Raw genomic sequence first — 21,105 nt, 5'->3', positions numbered from 1 at the left:
AATCTTAACTTCATGACTAAGGGACAGATGTAGAAACAGGCCATTTCAAGGCAGTTGAGAAGTGCTATATTCCAGTACTTTGAGTTTTTCTGCATACACAGAAGGGCTGGACTTCCTAAAAGCTGTATGTGTGGGTCGTGGGAGTTTCTTCATAACTTGTCCACTTGTGACTCACCCTTGTCCACCCAGCCAGTTCACACACTCTAACGTGCCAGGTGAAAGTGTCGCAGGGCTTTCACTCAGCCAGTCTGCACACGGCATGAGATGATGGTAACTATCAGGCCTCCATCTACGCCTGCACCTACCAGTGAGAGGAGTTCCTTCTGCTTTTACTTTGAACATCAGAACAAACAGAAACATTTTAAGTGGGCCACAGCGTGTATGGACATTTAAGGGGCGTCCCTTTAAAACACAGGTTTCTTTGATAAACACAGAGTACTCCTGGGCTCCGGGCTTGGTGACCGCTACTGCAAAATCAGAAAGCAATGAAAACGGCCTGCTGAGGCAGAGAATACGTAGTCTAAACTGCAAACTGTGGTGTGTGTGTGTGTGTGTGTGTGTGTGTGTGTGTGTGTGAGAGAGAGAGAGAGAGAGAGAGAAAGGAGGAAGGGGGGAGGGAAGGAGGGAGGAAGGGGGAGGAAGGGGGGAGGAAAGAGAGGGAGAAGGGAGGGAGGAAGGGAGGGAGGAAGGGAGGAAAGAAGGAAGGAAGGAAGGAAGGAAGGAAGGAAGGAAGGAAGGAAGGAAGGAAGGAAGGAAGGAAGGAAGGAAGGAAGGGAAAAGAAAGAAACAAATGGAGGAGATAAAGGGAAACAAAATCAAGCTGGGAGGTGGTGGCTCACATCTGCAATCGCAGCTAATCAGGAGGGTGAGACCTAAAGATCACAGTTGGAAGCCAACCTGTTCTTGGTTTGTTTGTTTTTCTGCCAGTCCTAGGGCTTGAACTTAGGGCCTGAGCACTGTTCCTGGCTTCTTTTTGCACTTTACCACTTGAGCGCCACTTCTGGCTTTTTCTGTTTATGTGTTGCTGAGGAATCAAACTCAGGGCTTCGTGTATGTGAGGCAAGCACTCTATCCACTAGGCCATATTCCCAGCCCTGGAAGTCAACCTGAGATATTACCAAAAAAGCCAGAAATGGGAGCTTGTGACTCAAGTAGTAGAGCACTAGCCTTGACCTCAAAAGATTAGAGACAGTGTCCAGGACTGGGTTCAAGCCCCAGAACCAGTGCAGAGAAGAAAGAAAGAAAACAGAATTATACATCTTGTGTTTGTAACTGAATAGCTAGCCACACATTCAACTCCCGACCATGCAGTCTATCGTTCTCAAGACAAATGAGATGGGCAGAGTTTTAAGACGGTACCAACATTCCTGCTCCCTGGTATGAAGATCCTTTATAATCTTTCATGGCTAATGTGTATAAAAATGTCTTGTCTTGTTATCTTGTCAATTAAACACTAGAGAGGCACTTTTTTCTTGCTTATTAAATTGATTTTTATTATCTTTAAAAAGTTGTACAAAGAGTTTCATTCCAACATGCCGGCTTAGGAGTCCAATGCATCCTGATCAGCGTCATCCCTTCCACCATTCCCATCCCTCCCCACCCCGGCCCTCCCCTCAACTTACCTGATTCCATTTTCACATTGGCACATAGAACAGTCTGACTATATCCATCCCTCATTCCTCTCTTAATAGTGAGTAGAGGATAAAGGTGGAAAATGCTCACTGATCAGGTTGATAGTGTTCTTTTGCAAAGGAAAATCAATTGTGTGTAGACAGGTGCAGAAATTCAGCAATATTGGAGGCAGTGCCTGCCAGGTGATATGTGATAAGATTGTGGGTGCTAACTCCAAAATTTGTCTCTACAGACATAAAATCTCTTAGTCCAAGAGATCACTGGGCTATTTCCTAGATAAGTCTCTTTTTTCCTCTGCACGGGCTCCATTTACAATTTCTAATATATTCCAGTGGCATAACAGCATTTCGGCAGCAGGGCTTTAGCAATTACCCTACCTAGTCTTTAAATGCAAGGTTAAGTCATTATGAACTAGGTGCACTCAGAATTCTGCATATTTAATTTCATTATCAGTCCTCCTTGCAGAACAGGGACTGGAAGTAATCACCATTTCTCAGTGTCCATGCCCTGATTGTTATTAGTTTTTGAGGAGTGCTTTTCACTTAATGAGATGGGCAAACAGGTTAGGTTTTCTCCTTGTGATTTATAACTCTTCTCTGCTCATGCTACTGACATTTTACGAGGCATAATCATTACATTATATCTAAAAAGCCAATACTTGATGATCTGGTCATTTTGGCATGTCTCCTGAGCAAGAAATAAAAAGCGTTCTTAAATACCAACTAACAATAGGTAGTCCTGTAGAGCTAAGAAAACAACCCCAAATTATAATGCTGCCATAGATAATTCTGTTAAGGATAGGTAAGTTTCTTCTGCATATTAGGCATAGAATGCTTGCATTTTACCAAATATGACCTAGGGAAGCTCGCTTAATCTCTTCAATTTTTTATTGTCTCATATATAAAAGACAAATGCTGAATTTTACAGATTAGGGTTTAAAAAGCTTTAAATTTTCTCGCACATAATAAAGTTTTAGCATGTTGTGGCTATGTTTTAAGATTATATAATCTAATTTCTAAAAAAGAGAGATTCACATGTAAACACATCTAGACAGCTTTCCATGCGGTCCTTGTCCCAGGTGATCAATAAAACACAGTCATCATACTTGTTGGATTTCTTTTTTTCTTTTTCCTGCAGGAATACATTCTGGTTTGTTATTGATTTTGAAGCATTTATCAATAAATAATATTCCTGAGAAAAAGAGGAGGAGGAGGAGGAGGAGGAGGAGGAGGAGGAGGAGGAGGAGGAGGAGGAGGAGGAGGAGGAGGAGGAGGAGGAGGAGGAGGAGGAGGAGGAGGAGGAGGAGGAGGAGAAGAAGAAGAAGAAGAAGAAGAAGAAGAAGAAGAAGAAGAAGAAGAAGAAGAAGAAGAAGAAGAAGAAGAAGAGGAAGAAGACAATGACTATGACAACTACAATGAAGAGAAATAGCATCCCCTCCTCCCATCGACACTGAAACCCAGACTGCAAACCCGGCCTCCCCCCTCCCCTACCCATGGACCCTGACTGCTCCCAGTAGAAGTTGTGCCTGGAGCAGAAAACCCTCCAGGCTGCAGCCTCACCTGCCATTTCCATCACTTGAAGGCCTGCAGCTCCAAGCAGGCAGTAAATCTGTCAGTGGGGCCTAACACCAAATGGCACCAGGTTTCGATCTGGCCTCTAAAGACAAAAGCCTTGGATGGTTTCTTCCCTGTAGGTTGACAAAAATGCTACACTCAGAAAATAACTAATACCAAAATCTTGAAGTTTCCTTTTGCTCCTAATTCTTTTTTTATTATTATCCATAGAAACCGATAAGAACACAGTTCAAAGAACCCTCTGAATCGATCCATCCCTGAAAAAATCAGGGACACTCACAGTGTTTTGGTTTGCCTGTAAATAGTGCCTTGTCCCTGAAGAGCTGGATAAACAGAGGGGTGGAGGGTGGGAGGGGCACTTGACAGGCTCCACCCACTACTGCAAACTCAAAGCCTCCACTTCCCCATTAACTTGGCCCACTTCTCCCATCCATTCCCATTCAGTGTGATCATACCGGAAGTTTGCTATAGCTCGAAGTGGTAGAGAGCTAGCTCTCGTGCAAAAGAGCTCAGGGACAGTGCTCAGCCCTAAGTTCAAGCCCCACAACTGCAACACACACACACACACACACACACACACACACACACAAATTGTTCATTACTCACTAATGAATTACAAACATTGTAGTTCATAGATGTTTTTGATTTCTTTTCAATGATAGAATTATATTCTCTATTGTGACATAACATAATCCAACTATTTACTACTTCTTGGATATTCACGGATTCCAAAGAAATGTGGCAATAAATGGCTTGACATAACTATCATTGTATAATGGAGTTCTAATTTTTTTATTACAAACTAGATTTTTTCAAAGACTGAATATATATATTCATGTTTCAGTTTGGAAATGAATCTCTATGATGTAAAATGGTTGGTTCTTTATTCTATTTGCTTGGCTTGGTTGTCTTTTCTTAGGCGAGTGGCAGAGTTTTGATGAGTCTGACACTGAGACTGTCATGGTTCTTTAGAATCCGCTTCCTGCTTTTTCCTGCAGACACCACTAGCTGACATTTCTCCTTCCTCATGGGTGGAGGTGAGGTCACATGACTAGTGATTGCTCTCAAGGAAGTTCAGGAAATATGAGACTTTTACATCTTTTTACTAAATGCACCTTTCTGAAGGATGCTTGGCTGTGCTTGCTTATAGATGTGTTGTCTCTTAGCTCAGGACCCTCCTCCTGCATCTTGGACGAGGATCTAGAGCCAAATCCTACAAGGGCCTCCTTAGTGGATAAACCTTTATATTAAATTGTGTTTGTTCAGATTGCTGGTGTGTTTTCATCTCCAGACGGATGCAGCTTGTCCCCAAGCGACTACTAGAAAAGGTCCTGCCATCCTTACCACCTGTCACAGGCCCAGCAGAACTAACATGACATTTAAATGTAGCGAGAATGTCACCACCGAATTTTCACACATTAAAATCCATCTCACAACTTCTAACTCAAGTTCAAACTTCACATAACTAAGAGCCAACCAATGTTAACATTGGAAGTACACTATTCCTTTATGCAACAAGAGGCTGGGTGGGGGGGAGGGAGACAGGGAGACAAAAGCTACTTGACAAAGGCAAGTGTACAGAATTGCTCTGATGATTTTAGTCGTGCTGGTTAAGGGGCTGGTTGCATTTCTTTTATATGACAGAATCTTCTCAGTAACCCAGAAATCCTTCTTTGGATCTTTTATTCTTTCAGAAACTTGTGAGGTAGCTGGGCACTTGTAGCTCATGCTTGTAATCCTAGCTATTCAAGAGGTTGGGATCTAGAGGGTCACAGTTCAATGGTAGCCCAGGCAGAAAAGTCTACAAGACTCCATCTTCAAATTAACCAAGAAAACATTTGAACGAAGGTGTGGCATAAATAGAAAGAGCATCAGCCAAGCAAGCAAGACCAGTACACACGTGGTGCTGAGTTCAAATTCGAGTACTGGCAAAGAAAAAATGAGAAGATACCAAGAAAGGTTCTAGTGGGTGATACTGAGTCCTAAAGAGACAAAAACAGAATTATCATCAAGAGCAGATCCGAGGGAAAGGGGAAACATGAGTATTCAGCAAAATGCACATTACAGACAATCCCTGAGAATAGGATGCCAGCTCTTCTGTCACTCAAACCCACATCTCCTCAAAAATAGGAATAACAACAACAAAATTGAATTCTTAGGCCAGGTGCCAGTGGCTTTCACCTGTGATCCTCCTGTACTCAGGAGTCTGAGATCCAAAAATCACAGTTCATAGCCAGTCCAGACAGAGAGATCCAAGAGAATTTTATCTTCTGTTAACCATTGAAATGCCAGAAGTAGATCTTTGGCTTAAGTAATAGAACTCCAGTCTTAAGCAAAAAAGTTATGTGGTAGCGCCCAAACCCTGAGTTCAGGCCCCAGTAGCAGCACAGATACATACAAAAATTAGTCCATGTTAATAGCTTGCTTCAAAGGAATCACAGCCAGCAAAAAAGAAAGTGAGGACAATGAAGGGACAGGAGCCAAGTCTGTGTGATCTCTGTTACCATGCCATCCTTTACCAACATCCTAGATTGCCTTAGAGACTCCTAAAGTGATACTGTAACTCCAAGGTGTTTGCACCATCAAAAGTTAAGCTTTTAGGATCTTCTAGATTCAGAGCCAATTGACAAGATGAAGGGACAAATGTGTAACAGGCCAGGCAAGGAGGCCCCTTGGTGTTCTTCTGTCAAAAATCACTCCGACATGCTGTTTATTTGTAGAAGCATTTTTGCCTGGGCAACTAAAAGATGGATGAGCTAAACCTTACTTGGGCTTGTCATTAATGGCCCAAATCAATCATTGCAGAAAGCAGTACTTCAACAAGAGGACAGAAAGCAAGGTATTTTGTAAAATAAGAGGTGACAACTTTACTTTGCTTATGTTTATATTAATAATAAATAACTCATTAGTGGATTCCTATAGTGCTGCACACAATATTGATTTCCAGACTGAGTAACTTTTATCAGAAATTCTCGGAACAAGAAGTATTTCAGCTTGGGGGTTGCTTCAGACTTTGGAATATTTGCATATATATGTATATAAATATATTATGTATATTTGCATATATAATGAGGTATTTGAAGATTGGGCCCAAATTTCAAAACATTTTTTAAATTTCATTTTCCTACATGCCTACTTACTAACTGTTGCCTACAGGTAATTTTATATGCTTTTTAAAAGTAATTTCATGCTTTTAGTACATCTATGTTTTGGCTCAGGTCCATCATATGAGGGTAGGTGTGGAATTTTCTCAAACTATTAATAGTTGAAGAATATTTAAAACTTCAAATTTATATAAGCTGGATGTGGCTTTCTATTGACACCTATATGACACGCTGACACATATAATGAAAACGTTCTTTAAACTTACCATATACAAAGGGCTACTAGGTTGCCGGAGTAACTACAAATTGGGTCCTCTCAGTCTCTAACTTGAAATGTGTTCACATTGATAAAAACTACACTGTTTGACTTTTTTTTTTGAGCGATTTCTATCCATTATAAGGTTGGTCTGACCTCTGTGGAAAACATGTATTTCCTATGTGCGTAAGTGGAACCAAGAAAAGCAGTAGTTTCTCTCCATTGTTTTCCTGTGAATCTGGAGCTCTTCCATGACAGCTCTGCTCTTGATGGTTATTCATCCCATGCTGTCATGTAAAACCTGTGTGGAGAAATGCATAAAAATTTAATATATTGTATTATTTTGTTGAAGTTATAAGAAGTCTATCACCTTTGCTGTACGGCCCATTCTCTGCCTCTTCATGTTAAAATTTCACCATCCACTTGAATGACTTGTATTCTACCAACACCCACAATATCCAGTTACCTCTCAGCTTCCTGGATTACTGGATTAGAATAACTTTCCTTTCCACTTCCAACTCAGCCACCTGAAACTGGTCCCCCAGCATGACCCGCCACTCCAAAAGTCCTCACTCTAGAATGCTGCTTCCTCTCCATAATGACTTACCTTCCAGGTTACTTGTCACCTTATCTCTCAGCAGCACTGCAGTTTAGTTAGGCCACCAGTCACTTCTGGTTTCCATGGTACTTCCAATACATGAACAGTCTCTACTCTCCACTCTCTGGTTATCCTGGTGTAGTGCTCTGCCAATGTCCTATTGCCTTGGAGTCTCTGTTTTGTTTCACCCATTTCTTAAGTTACCAATTCCTCTTCATTCTGACCATTGAAGGAAAAAAGCCTACTAATGAAAATCTTATGCTTGAGCAAACTGGTATCATCATGGATGGGGTCAGAAACACCCACTTAAATAGGCCTTCAAGGCTACCAGGGAGAATTATTATGCTTCTCTGGTCAGTTTGCTCTACAAAAACTATTTACAGACATTTCCAGTCATCTTCAACTTCCGACTGCAAACCATTCAACACACACACACACACACACACACACACACACACACGCCTAAATATGTTAGAATCCTTATATTACTAACATTTTTTTAAGGACAGAAAAGGGAATAATGAGAAAGAATGTTGGAGCAAGTGATTGAACAACGTATATTATACTCATCAGCAGAGTTAAAAAGTTTCTTATTGTAGCTTAGCAATAAAATTTAAAAAAATAAGTGTTATGAAGTTTTAAGCACCTAAGATTTAAAGGAAAAAAACAAGGTGACCACAGATATGAAGAGTCCCCTGAAGAGAGCTCAAGTGTGAGACTAGGTTCCCAGCTGGTGGGTCTCATCACTGAGAGAATGTTGACACTGACAGCTCTGCCTTCATTAGTGGATTCATCTTCTGATGGTTTCATAATTTGCTGGCATTATTGGAAACTTCTGGAGGAAGGCCTTAGGTGTGTGTACCAATCAGTGGATTAGTTGATTTTGGTGAATAAAAATGAAATAAGTATATAGGGAAGAATTCAGACTAGAAAGTCAGAAAAAGCTAGGAACTTCTCCATTCCAGGTCAAATAAATGCATGTATTTGCTTTCCAACATTCATAGGCAATTTTCTTTTGACCTACATTGTTTTTATAGCCTAAAGAGAGAACAAAAGTATTACATGCAAATCTTTGGTGAAGTAACGTGTTCCAGTGAATATCAGAAATAAGTGTAAGCCTGGATAGTTATCCGATTGAACACATCCATTTTTCCAGCTGGAATCTACTAGCTTTACATCAAGCAGATTATTGACTCCAGAAATTGCCAACAGGTGATAGTTGGAGCACATCTAAGATGTAGACAAGATATTTGGGAATGTTGGTCACCAATGTGCTCTCAGATGACAAGCATCTCTGTGATGTGGTGTTGACAGCTGTCTGTACAGAACCACATGAAACATCGACCTGAGAGCTCTATTGGTCCATGACCCAGGCTTGTCTTTCTGCGGTGTCACAGTAACCTAACCACTGCTCACAGCCCCTTCATCACAGTGACTGCTGTATCAAAGGCCTTGGAACTGAGTTAGTCCCTCCTGGCCTCTCCTTTACTGCCATCTGTCACACAATGACAACACAGTAAGCACATCGATTCATTTCCTTTTAGATATTACAAGAAAATTAAAGGGCTGAAAGAGTCTATAAGACATTTTTCTAAATAGATCTTTTTCCAGTGATATTCCATGGTCCTCACAAGTTGATCTTTCCCTATAAAACAATCCTGTTACAGCCTGGTGCTAGTGGCTCAAGCCTGTCATTCCAGCACCAATTAATCAGCCAAAGGCTGTGCTCAAAACGTAGCTCAAGTGATAGAGGGCCAGCCAAGCAAACAAGCTGAGCAAGTTTGAAACTCTGGGATCAAACTGTAGTATGGCCACAAGTCAAAAGCAACAACATAAATTATTTCTGTTATGGAAGGCTGTGTACATGGTCATGACTCCGATGAGTCTAAGCTCAAGTTATCTGCTTGACCACATGGTTTTCGCCCTTTCCATTTGGTGTGCCTTTAGTGCCCAGGGAAACTGGTAGATAGCAATTTCTCAGCAATGTAAATCAGAACTATTTTCTCTGGAAGTACATGCGTGTATGTCCCAGCCACGGCATTCATGAGCTAAAACTGAAGGCTACAAAAGCAAAAAAACCCACAACCTGAATAGATTGTTCCACATTTTTTCTTTGCAGTCTTTAACAATATGACAGTTGACTCTCTCTCTCTCTCTCTCTCTCTCTCTCTCTCTATATATATATATATATATATATATATTCTGATTCACCAGAATAAAGGATAAAAATCCACTTTAACTGGAAGTGGAAGATTAACAGGCAAAGGTTTATATAAGAAATTTTCTTGTTAAATTCTTATGAGATAAACCTTGTAAAAGAAATTAGTTTGGCCTGGACATTTTTTTTCACTTCAAGAAAGAATATTCTATTTCTATTATGTCTCTTTCTTTTCCTGTGGCAGGATTGGTACTTGCGCTCAGAAACTTGTATTTGCTTTACTTGCTTGGGACAGGCACTGTACCACTTGACCCACATCTCTAGTCTAGTATTTTGCTGGATATTTTGGAGCTGGAGTCTCACAGACTTTTCTTCCAGAAATGGTGTCAAACTTGTATCCTCCCATCTCAACCTCCTGAGTAGCAAGGATTACAGGAATGAGCCACCATTGGACAGCTGTACCTCCTTTTATCCTTGTAAATCCCTAGACAAATATTCTGTTCTCTTTAAAATAATTTATATGGTTTACTACTACTCAAATATGTTCTTAGGCAGCATTTAACTTAGAAAAGTGCTGTTGGTCTCTTTTACAGACAGATAAACGCGTTTCTGTAACTAGCTTCACAGAATATAACCTCCCCTGCCAAAATCAGAAACTTTGAGCCTTCACTTACTCAACCCACAAGTAGGACTCAAAATGTTTCTTATCAGGGGCTGGGAATATGGCCTAGTGGCAAGAGAGCTTGCCTCGTATACATGAAGCCCTGGGTTCAATTCTCCAGCACCACATATCTAGAAAACGGCCAGAAGAGGCACTGTGGCTCAAGTGGCAGAGTGCTAGCCTTGAGCAAAAAGGAAGCCAGGGACAGTGCTCAGGCCCTGAGTCCACGCCCCAGGACTGGCCAAAAAAAAAAAAAAAAAATGTTTCTTATCAAAGTAAATAAAAAAATATCCAGAAGACCATCCTCTAGAGTTAAGTACTATGATTTTTTAAATATTAATTTACAATTTTGTATTTCATCCTGGATATTTTTTCCATTGGAAAATAATTATGAAAATAATCTTGCTAAGAAAATTCAGCAATACAAAAGCATTCAAGAGTCAAACAAATTGATTACAAATGGTAGAAATAATGATATTGTAACAGGGCCTCACTCCAGAAAACCAAAGAACTTCCTCTCATTGTTAAAAGCATGACACCTATCAACCCATTTGTTTGCAATGTTAGCACTCTACTGTTAAGATAATAAAGTAGTTTTCACTAAATGAGAAAAGAGACACAATCCACAGTAAAAGAAGGTAAGGAAGAGCCAAGTAACATTAAAAGTAAATGTGTGTCTGATTTTCTAGATCATTAGATAGATCTAGAAATGAATGAAATGGCATCTCTATGGCAATGATCACATTTTACAGCAAGCTCTTGTATTCTATATATGATTATTTACTAACAAAAGAAAGAAAACAGAAAGTGAAAGGGTGAACTGAATACTAAGTAAAGTTGTTGGTTAGTTTAAATTTTCTCCAAGTGTGGTATTATATTATGTATTTTTTAAATCCTGTTTTATCCAAACATCTGCCTATGTTGTTGGGTTTTTTTCATATATATATATATATATATATTTTTTTTTTTTTTGCCAGTCTTGGGGCTTGGACTCAGGGCCTGAGCACACCCTGGCTTCTTTTTGCTCAAGGCTAGCACTCTGCCACTTGAGCCACAGTGCCACTTTTGGCCGTTTTCTATATATGTGGTGCTGGAGAATTGAACCCAGGGCTTCATGTATACGAGTCAAGTACTCTTGCCACTAGGCCATAGTCCCAGCCCCCATATATTCTTTTTGACATGGGCATATAAAGAGAAATAGAGACCAAGATGGAGATAAAAGTCAAAATATTAACAATGGAGAATCTATATGAGTGGTATGGGAAATTTTATTGTGTTATTTAAACTTCTTTGTAATTTTTGTTTGAATTTTTCAAAATAAAGAGTTGGAGAAAACAAGGATTGTCTTAAATTTTAAGGAGAAATAGCTACATAACCATTATAAAATATGTTTTCTACCTACCAGTACAACTATGTTTGTTGCAGCATTATTTACCATAGTTAAGACATAGATCCAACGCAGATGCCCCTCAGTAGATGAATGGATTACGAAAATGTAATGTGTATACACAGTGTAATTCTACGCCTCAATTAGAAAGAATGGCATCATCCCATTCATAAGGAAATGGAAAGACAACAGGGAAAAATCACATAAAGTGAAGTAAGCCAGACCCAAAGAAACATAGGCTTCATGGTTTCCCTCATGTATAATAATCAGTCTATGTCTAGGATTGTCCTAGCAGAGAATCACAATGATAGCTCAATAGCTATGTACATATGACCATATAAAATGATACTAATCAGAATGAACTCCAAGACTCAGGGCTTGAACACTGTCCCTGGCTTCTTTTTGCTCAAGGCTAGCACTCTGCCACTTGAGCCACAGCTCCCCTTCTGGCCATTTTCTGTATATGTGGTGCTGGGGAATTGAACCCAGGGCCTCATGTATACGAGGCAAGCACTCTTGCCACTAGGCCATATCCCCAGCCCCATTGTTCTCTTTTTTAATTTTTATTTTTTGGTACCCTGTGTCTTATATATAAGTTTATCTGATTTGGGAAAGGGAATGGAAGTCACAAAATGTTCAGACAAAGCACAAAGGGTAAACCAATCCAAAGGTGATACTCACAATACACTATGATGGAAATAAACTTTACAACTGGAGCTGAGTAGGGGGGAGGGAAAGTGGGAGAAAAAAAAGGGAAGGGTAACACTGTTGACAAGAAATGTACTCATTACCTTACTTACGTAACTATTACCCCTCTCTCTGCACATCACCTTTACAATAAAATAAAAAAATCAAATTTAAAAAATATACTTTCTAGTTTTTTTCCTAATTAAAACAAATCCATAGCCTCGACTGTCTCAGAGGCAAAGCTGCTGGCTGAAATAATTGACCTTTTTGAAGACAGATTAAATTATTCAAGACACATTTGTCCTGGAACACTGAAATGCAGATGAGGATAATAATATGCTCAAGGGAGAAACTTGGGATAGTCATTTCTACTCTGTTCCTGTATCTAACTTGAGATTTATGGATTAAACAGAAATGGTATATTAGCTGTTTTACAGCCGGAGGTGGCATTGATGCAACAACATTTGAAAAGAATCTATTTTCATTTAAAAAGACTTGCCTACTTACTACTAATCGCTATTTGTTACATTAAAACTTCTTTTGTTGTTAACTATCATTGCATTCTGGTCCAAATTAAGGAAATAATAGAATGTTTTCCTTCTGTTACATTCTACTTTTCTATTTTACTTTTAATTCTTTTCCATATGTGCAATTAAAGCGCATTTGATTGTTTTATTTAAATTCTGCCCTAGGACTACCTTTTCCCTATTGTCCATCAAACATGCTTCATCAAAGTGCTTCATCCAAATATTTAAGCCAGGCACTGGTAGCTCATGCCTGTAATACTAGCTATTCAGGAAGCTAAGATCTGAAGATCACAATTCAAAGCCAGCCTGGGCAGAGAAGTCCGTTAGATTCCCATCTCCAATTAACCATCAGAAAACTGGAAGTGGCTGTGTGGTTCAAAGTGGTAGAGCGCTAGCCTTGAGTTGAAGAGCTCAGGGACAGCACCCAGGCCCAGAGTTCAAGCCTCACTACTGACATACATACATACATACATACATACATACATACATACATACATATATTTACATACATACATCCAACATCCCCTCTCATTCTTTTTATATGCATATATGATTCAAAAGATGAAGCTCAAAATTGAAATTAGAAGAATCAAATTTAATGATACATCATGTTCAGGAAGGGGGTATTTATATACATGAAGAAGATGCCTGCATTTTCTTTCATCTCTGAGGATTTAAATAAATCTAAGCATTTGAAGTCTGGGAATATGAAATAGTAAAGAGTTAATCAGCACGAGATTTGGGAAATAAGAGGACAAGCTCTTCTATCAAAGTTGACCCATACTAAATTTGGGGTTGTTTTAGACTACTTTACCATATCACCATAATACTAATGCACACAAAATGTAAAATTATACTAACATATATAAACATTTACATTAAATGGTACAGAACTGAAGTAAGATTTTATTCTCCACATGGGAAGACATACTCTCTGACTATATCTTTGACATTAATTGTACGACTTGAGTATATTATTTAACATGTGCAAATTGTTCACCACAGTCATGAAGATACTATTTGGTAATGAATGATGCATCATAAATAAAGCAGTTTAAGAAAGTAACTTGGATGAAAACTAGCAGGGTTTTTTTTTAATGTTTCTATGAGCCATGCATGTTGTACATATTTATCTGCCTATTCCTCAGAATACTACTGTGAAAATTCACATTTATGAATTAGAAAATTTAAGTACAGATTTCTGTAAGTTTAATTTCCAAAATGAAGGTCAATAACATACATTCTGCATATATTAGCTTTAATTGAGGAAAACAAAAGTGTCTGAGATAATCTTTTAAAAATCCTAATAGTGGTAAATTCTAATTTTGTCCAGGGAAGATTCTATTTGCAAATATAGTGTCCAGTGATCTTAACCAATACAGCACTAGCCTAACAATCATGAAGTCTTGATTTCAAATCCCAATACAAATACATACAAAGAGAGATAGATGTTAGATAATAGGTACGTATAAATATATGCACATATACATAATGCATTAATACAAAGTTCTATGGATGGAGTATGAATCTGCTTCAAATTCAACAACTTTTTGTCGTTATTCTCCGAAAACTTAATTGTAACACAATTAAATGGAAAGAAGGGAAGGTTGGAAAACACTGTAAAGTCGTTGTGGGAAATAAAGAGAAACTAGTACACTCCAATCAAAGGTGAGTTCTTCACAGGTGAATCAAACCTCAAGTTCTTGGAAGCTGGCCCATCTGTCTGCATCACATGCACCCACGCCTCAAGTCACTGAGTTTATAGTCTCCTCAGTCCTACATCTAGCACATCCATATAAACTGGATCCCATTCCTCAAAAGCAGGCTCTAAAGATACATCTCAGGTCCTGAGGTGCCACACCATTCGTCATTCTATTATTTCTCCCTTGTTTTAATCACTGTTCAAATAGTACAGACAACAACCATTCTCATAAATATGGGTGGCAATGGCTGGATTTTCCCTCTAGATTGGCTTCCCATAGAATCAATAATCTCTTCAATCCAGGACTCAGGATGGTTTTCAGATGATGGTGCTGAAAATAAATTGAATTTGGAGATTGCAAAGAGATGCAAAATGAAGAGAAGGAAATTTAAAATACACTCTTAGATTTTGCTTCTTTAAACCTCCTGGAGATTGTAAGAGCTCTAAACTCTTCATTGAGCACTCACAAGATAAAGACAAATACATCTGGAGTTTGTGCCACCTCATAGTTGCCACTGGAAGAAGTCACATGCAAACAGAAAGCAAGGAGAGCAGCTTGGAAACAATGCATGTCTCCTTAATGCAGCTCTGACTGCTTAGCATTCTACATCCTCCTGGAAAACCAAAATTTATTGCTGGAAAACCAAAATTATCACTTCAGATTTCAGCCCATGAATTTGCCACTTGAATGGCCGCTTTCTTTCCAAGAGCATTTACCAATTTAATGTTAATATGGGCCACATAGCTGAATAGGACATGGGCTTCTTTTTAAAGGGGGAATTCTGTTCAGGCTGACAGAATATGGGTTTGTGGCTCCTCTCAGTGGTCACCAAGAATGTGAGCACAGTTTCCAATAAAAAAGGGGAGAGATGGGAAGTATTCATGCTTATAATTATCTGCAGGAAAAGCTCATTTTCTGTCATCTTCACCACCTGGCTACAGCTGGACTATATGTAAAGATAAGGTAAAAAAAAAAAAAAGATATAGGTCAGATCCAAGAGGACTTTCTTTGTACAGAAAATCAATTTCAACCATCAATTGTCCCAAGATAAAGTTTTCAGAAACTTCTAACACTTAAAAAAAAAAAAAAAAGCATGACTTAAGAGAGAAGGGAGGGGTGAGACTTCACTCCACATACCATTTCATTAACAGATTTGGATATAGAAAAGCAGAATAAATACTCTAACACCACAGGAAAGGATAATACCCAAATATGCAGACCCTGACAAATAATTTGAAATGGAAACTGACACAATGAAAAACGTTCCTGAGCATACATTCCAGCTGAGAGTCTTCAACGGGAGCAACTCCCAGAGGTTCACCGCAGGCTCTTGCGTAGAGATTCCCAACATGAGAAACTCTGGATTTCAGCCCAGGTTTCAACCATGTCTCACAAACAATGCTTGGGTTCTCTTGGGAGCTTCCTCTTTATTGCAGTCTCTACATTCAAAGCATAGCTTCTGAAAAAGGCAAATGCCTTGGAACAAAGATGGGAAGATATATATATCTGCTTCCAAATTTACAAAGCTCCTTATTTATCAGCACTAGTCAGACCCCAAAGCATTGTGCACACTAATTCAGAAACATGGGTATCAAACTACATTCAGGTAAGAATAACAAAAGAAACTTGGCCAATTTCACTTTTACTAATAAGGTAGATGGTTTTTTACACCTCATTTACATGTTAGTTATGCCTTCCTAACTATTGGTTCCTTCTAATTTTATCTTTCTTTCCTTTCAGATTCCTTCTCTTTTTCTAATCTTTACCTTCACTTGAACTCTTCTTCCTAGGGAGTTCTCTTCTCCCGTCACATTCTCCTTCCTCTAATGCTGTTGTTCTTTTCTAGGTTAAGAGTTTGACTCCTCTCTCTCAGCTTTCATTTCCCTTAATCTTCCTCTAATGAACTTTCCTCAGCTTCCTGTTATGACAAACATGTTAAGAAGAGTGTGTTAAAGGATAAGTTATTAAGGATGCCCTAGGACGATGCATAATAGAGTTACAGAGCTCAGAGCCCCCAAAGGGTCTCCAAACACAACGTGACAGAGCTTTTTCAGTGTGCAAGCTGTTCAGGGACCTAGGATTTTCCAGATGTGAAATTGAGGCTTAGAGCAGGGAAGTGTATTGCCCACTTACAATGACCTGAAAATTTTTGGCTTTTTGAGACAGAGTATTTACCACTATTAATACTATCTCTCATTGATAACAAAGTATGAAAAAGTTGACAGAATGTGGTGGGAATATGTTCCCCATTGAGCATCCTGAATGAAAAAACAAAAAGCCAAAAAAAATCCCACCTTACAGCCACTTTCGTTGGAATCCCCAAATTAGAAATGATCTACTTTCTAATTATACCTATTCTGTATTGTCTATTCTTCCTTTTTTCTTCACTTCATTATGAATAGTTGCCCCTTCTTGGATAAATATCTCTTTCCATGGTTACTGGGTAAGAACACAAAATAGAGCCTCATTTTTAAGGGGTGTTGGTTTCATCTCCTGACTGTCATTAGGCATTGCATGTGCAGAAAGCAAGCTTTGCTCCCGTTTTATGTTTTGTTTAGGCAGGGAGGGTTAATTGCCATTCTCTCCCCTCAGCTTCCTCACGCCTGGGAGTTAACCATGGGTTTGCTATGCTGGGAAAGGTTTCTCAAAGGTGTGGAATCCACAACAAATGCAACAATAAATAACAATTATCCCCAGACCCTTCACTAGCTCTTCCCTCCCTTCACAGATGAAAGCAGCCAACCTAGCTCTTGCCTTCCGCAAGAATGGACTCTCCCAAAGCCATTGGAGACAAAGCTACACTGGGTCACAAGCTCTTCCTAATTAGGATGACACCACAGAGGTGCTGGGAATGGTACCCCACCCTTAGCTTTTGATACATCAGCTCTTAAGTATTTGTGAGCGCTGAGGGAGGCCTTCATGAACTCATTAGGTGTCTGAGCAACCTGCTCATCTCTCACCGTTTTTAAAAATTATGAGCTCACTTTAGAAACTGGAATTGGAATTCAATGGTAAAACAACGAGCATTCAAAGTGAAAAGTCAAAAAGCTTAGAGGGTTTCCAAATTTGGTGAAAATGGGGAATGTGTCTTTTTCATGTGTCTTATATAAGTGCTTTCTTTTAAACCCCACTGGTTATCAAAAGTAGAAAACTTCAAATATAACTATACCAAAAAAAGCACCTGAAGAGACATAAAAACATATAAACTAGTCTTATTGAAAGGGGAGAATGGATTTCTTTACAATAGCCACTTAGTGAAGTAACAGAACCCCAAAGGCAATTTAACTCAATCAGTGAAATAGCAGCATGAGTAGTCTACGGTGAGTGATTCAAATACTGGCTACAGCGACCTCTAGTGTTCTTACCATTACACCATCAATAGCAAAGCAAATGCATCTCTTGTTTAACATCAGCTCAGATTAAACTGTCTAAAAATAAAAAGGACCTCACCCACAAAAGAGCTTTACAGCTAATCTCACACCACAAGGAAATTCAAGAATTTCCATTTCTTGAAACTCACAATTCTAACACACCCACAACTCTAATACACCCTTTTATTCTGTTTTGTTTATATGATCATATCCATCATTATAAATTTTGGTCCATACAGTATGGTCATGATAACAAATATTCCATAATAGAAGGCTAAGGATTTATTTTCAGTAGTTAATCAAGGACATATAGAAATTTGCAAGAAGATAACAATTCTGGACTGAGATTATAAGTCTTTTATAAATCTAATAGAAGAGTAGCAAGTTGAAACAATTTTATCTATTTTCCAAAAGGTAAGATATCTTTATGGTATTTTAAATTACTTTTCAATTCTTTCTGCAAATGTGATGTCCCATTTATTGGGTATTTAGCCTCTTTACTTAAACTTTTAAAGCATAATGGTTGTACAAAAATCTTTTTTTTCCAAATTTTTATTATCAAACTGATGTACAGAGAGGTTACAGTTTCATACGTTAGGCATTGGATACATTTCTTGTACTGTTTGTTACCTTGTCCCTCATACCCTCTTCCCTCCTCCCCCTTTCCCTTCCCCCCCCCCCCTGAGGTGTTCAGTTCACTTTCACCAAACAGTTTGCAAGTATTGCTTTTGTAGTTGTTTGTCTTTTTTTACCCTGTGTCTCTCAATTTTGGTATTCCCTTTCAATTTCCTACTTCTAATACCAGTATACATGGTTTCCAATATACTCAGATAATATTTCAGAGATAGTGTAGGTACAACCACTGGAAGGTGATACAAGAACATCATCAATAATAGAAGATACAGATACAGATGGGACGTTGAAAGTAGTTACAACTGTGATATAACAATCGTTTCCATAACATGGAGTTCATTTCACTTAGCATCATCTTATGTGTTCATAAGGGTATAGCTATTGGGCTCTTGTGATGCTCTGCTATGAATTGCCTAAACCTGTACTAATTATTCCCAATAAGGGAGACCATAGAGTCCATGTTTCTTTGGGTCTGGCTCACTTCACTTAATATAATTTTTTCCAAGTCCTTCCATTTCCTTACAAATGGGACAATGTCATTCTTTCTGGTAGAGGCATAAAATTCCATTGTGTATATGTACCACATTTTCCTGATCCATTCGTCTACTGAGGGGCATCTGGGTTGGTTCCAGATTCTCGCTATGACAAATTGTGCTGCAATGAACATTGTTGTGCTGGTGGCATTACTGTGATTTTGTTTGTGGTCTTTTGGATAGATACCCAAAAGTGGGGCTGCTGGGTCATAGGGGAGTTCTATATTTAGCCTTCTGAGGAATCTCCATACTGCTTGCCAGAGTGGCTGAACCAGTTTACATTCCCATCAACAATGAAGTAGGGTTCCCTTTTGGCCACATCCCCTCCAACAATTGTTATTGTTAGTTTTCTTGATATAGGACATTCTTACTGGGGTGAGATGGAATCTCAATGTTGTTTTGATTTGCATTTCTTTTATGGCCAGTGATGTAGAGCATTTTTTCATATGTCTCTTGGCCATTCTCATTTCCTCCTCAGAGAAGTCTCCTTGTAAGTCTTTAGCCCACTTGATGAGGGGGCTAATGGTTCTTTGCGGTTTTGTTTTGGAAGAAGGTAATTTTTTTAGTTCTGCATATATTTTAGATATGAGGCCTTTGTCCGTTGAATGGCCGGTAAAGATCTTCTCCCAGTCTGTGGGCTTTCTGTTTATCTTGCGAGCTATGTCCTTTGCCGTGCAGAAGCTCTGCAGTTTGATGCAGTCCCATTTGTCCAACCTTTTTTGATTTGTAACCTTTCTAGGACATTGTTAAGGAAGTTCCGTCCTGCGCCAAAGAGCCTGTACAAAAATCTTATCTGTAAAGAGTATAAAAGGACTGAAATACTGTACAATATTACTTTTATAATCAGATACAAATGACATTACCAAAGTAAATGGTTTATTCTATTTGCTTCATTTACTTTTTCTATTGGTAGAAAAATCAAAGAATATACTAGTTATTGTATAGGAATATAATATCAGGCCCTTTATATTCTAAGAATGTATTATGTCTAAAAGGTCCTTTTCAAAATAGCATCTCATTGAAATGTACTTTACAATGTTCAGTTTTGAGTTGAGCTCTTCTACATTTCCTAGGTGGCTCTCCAGTAGCTACCTCCTGAGCAGCTGGAATTACATGGCTGTTGCCACCATGGCTGCCTTCAAATGGAGCTAATCATATTAATGAAGGAGAGAATGCATAGTGTACCATGAACAACACCTAAAGCAAAGAACGGATAGGATGAATGATATTTGACTCCTTTTCTAGAAAAATTTGCTTTTACATTCAAAGTTCAGTTGGATAAACTATATGTTTTCATTAGACAACTTTAGAAAACAGCCCCAAATCTCTATAGCTCTGGTTTTGCTGTTGCAATTGTTCCTTTTTCACCTACACTGTTAAATTTCATTGAATGTTTGAATCACCTTTATTGAGTTCTAATTTACATAAAACAATGGTGCCTGTTCTAAGGATGCAATTGGCTGAGTTTTGACAAATGTGCCCTTCTAGGCAGCCTCTTCTACAGTCAAGATATGACAATTGTCATTTCCACACATCCAAAGTCACCTGATTCTCTTTGTCATCTATTCTCTCACAACAGCATATCTGTGGCCATCCATCAAGTTTTGATCACTGTACATTATTCTGTTCTCTAGTTTCATATAAAATATGAACACATATGTATTCTTTTACGTCCAGGCTCTTTTGTTGAGAATGTTTGTGAGATTCATCCATGTTGTATTCACGCATGTCTATTTTTTTTTTGCTAAGTGATATCTTATTGTGTAGACACAGCATGATGTGTTTATCCACTCTCCTGTTCATGACACTTTAGTTGCTTCTAGTGTTAGGCTATTACAAATAAAGCTGTTACATGCAATCCTGTGCAATTATGCGGTCTCATTTTCCTTTTGCTTCGATGAATAACTGGTAGTGAAATTATAGGTGCTGTAAGAACTAACTATATACTTAACCTTGTTTGAAGCTTTCTAAATGTTTGTGTCATGTTATTCTTACACTGAGAATATGTGCTTTTCATCTTTGTCAGAACTTGTCCATTCTGTGAGTGACTATTGTGTTGCTGTAACTTAAATATCTCAGAGAACAGCTGCAAGGAGGACAGGTTTAGCTAGTCCTGTTTCAGAGAGGTCAGTCCATGGTTAGTTGGCCCCCATGCTCCTGGAAAGAGCAACATGGCATCAGGAACATGTGGTAAAGGACCTCCATGATGGACAAGAAGTAGAGGGAGAGAGAAAGCAAACAGAGCCCAGGTATGAACTTTGAGGTCTCACCCCTAGCAATC

Source organism: Perognathus longimembris, chromosome 24 (assembly GCF_023159225.1).
Source record: "Perognathus longimembris pacificus isolate PPM17 chromosome 24, ASM2315922v1, whole genome shotgun sequence".
Lineage (NCBI taxonomy): Eukaryota > Metazoa > Chordata > Mammalia > Rodentia > Heteromyidae > Perognathus > Perognathus longimembris.
Note: the sequence above shows the minus strand (reverse complement) of the source record.